The sequence below is a fragment of the Porites lutea genome, chromosome 3 (genome assembly GCF_958299795.1).
Source record: "Porites lutea chromosome 3, jaPorLute2.1, whole genome shotgun sequence".
Classification (NCBI taxonomy): domain Eukaryota; kingdom Metazoa; phylum Cnidaria; class Anthozoa; order Scleractinia; family Poritidae; genus Porites; species Porites lutea.
In genome coordinates this window covers 50147952-50149993 of record NC_133203.1, presented here as the reverse complement: position 1 = coordinate 50149993, position 2042 = coordinate 50147952, and positions in this window count along the sequence as shown.

Below are 2042 nucleotides of genomic sequence, written 5' to 3'. Positions count from 1 at the left end.
GAATAAGATCGATGAAGTTTGAAACAGTGCGAATTTACTTTTTAAGTGAATTTTCGGTTTGTTGTCATCCAAACATTTTGCTACCATTTTGCTTCTCCTGTCTATCGTCAATAGTAAAAATAGAAGGGATAGGAGATGTAAGTAATTTTTATATCAGATATAGTCGGGAAAAGCAAATGCTTCTTGTGCAAGCTCGTTTACGTTATCTCTAGTCCAGTTCTGGCCCCTGCTCTTTGCGTGACATAGAGGGAGAAAAAAATGTAATAAAAGATTCCTCTTAAGACCAAACTTCCTAAAAAACGGTATTTTGTTTGCGCCTAGAGACACAGAAAACGTTTTAGAAAACCTTTTTATAAAGCAGCAGGTCTTAACTTACCAGTCTGACTTTCAAACACGCTCGCACAGAAGTCCGAGTCAGATTTCACAAGTAAACTTGCGATCAGAACATTAACAGTCAGTAAGAACAAACGAATGAGCCACGAGGCAGCCATCAACGGCGGAAAATGTTTGGCCGAACTTCACTGTATCTACATATACCTTAACTATTATGTGTCAGCCTTATACTGTGGGCGTTCAGTTCAGTTTGTTTAGTTGTAAAACTTTTTTGCGGTGTCAACTCCCAAGCAAAGCAATTTATAATTCATGAGTGTTTTCAAAACTACTTAATAAAATTGCTAATTACAAGTGTGTTAAGGGAACGTCTCATAACTGAACAAAGCACAGCACTAAGATTAAAAAGCGATATAATATATGCATTGAGCGATAACACCTGCATTATCGTAGTTTGCAATATCGTGTAGTTTGCTTGAGTTCCCTGTTCTTACCTCGGAGCCGGGCTCCTAACATGTGACTGCTAAAATAAAAAAAATATTCATTATTCTGAAATCAGTACTTATTATCTGCAGTCAATCGAAGCTTCGGGAAATAAATTTACCATTGCTGTGGCAAGTTTATTGGGTATTCATGGGGAAATTTAGATAAGGCTTTGAACGTGACCTAACTTTGGGGAAAGACAGGGGCAATCGAATCATTTTTGTTTGGCCTGGATCCATCTGCTAAGTGCAGTATTTTACAGTTATTAATATGTTCTGTTTCATCCTTTTAGCTTCGGGCTTATTAATTAATCGACAGCCACTTAGGTAGCCAAGGGTTAACTCTATCCTCTAAATTCCGGTTAATTATCCTCAAGAAAACCAAGGCAATTTCTAGTGAAACAGGGGTTAGGGGTATTTGTGTTATTCCGTCGTGTACGCGAATGTATCGTGGTTTGGGTTTGTTTTAATTCTTCAGTGAAGTTTGCAAAGCATTTTTTTTAAACTTGTTCTTGGGTTAGGCTCGACTTGGAATGAAAGTTTGATACATTGTTATTTACATGAAGATTATATGACTGTTAAGACTAAAAAAAGGTTAGTTTCCAAGATCCTTAGGAAGAAAATATACTAACAGTTCTAGCATGGAAATATATTAAGCATTGTGAGACTCTTTGAGATGCTACTTTAGAGGAATTTGAATGTATATTTAGAATTTCCTTATTTGTTCATTTATCACAACTTTTGAAATTCGAACATACAGAATTTTTTAATCTCACGGAGGTTATTTGCTAAACCGACATCACGTTTAAAGACCTTGATGTTGGATTTTCAATGGCAGGTCCACTCTTTGACAAGGGTAGAGACCCTGTTCAGCGGAACATACCCGTTAAGGCCAAATAAGGAGGTCCCCCTTTGGGTCCTGGTTACAGCACTTCCAAGTAGCAATTTTCGGCAAATCGTAGAAGTTTTTTTGTTCGTTAATTTAGAAATTATACTTACCTCAAAATAGTCAGGATTCAAACTAGATGTTCTACCGTTTTCTTTTTGAATAACGCTTTATACCATCCAACATGTACATGCAGTCACGGGGGGACAAGGGACTTTAACACCCAGCTTCAAATAGAGGAGCACTTTAGCGGGAAATTTAACATTTGCACAGGAAGTTAGGTTTCCACGGTGGAGTGGAGCCATATCTCTTCAACACGTCGATCGATTGTGCGTTTTGGTATT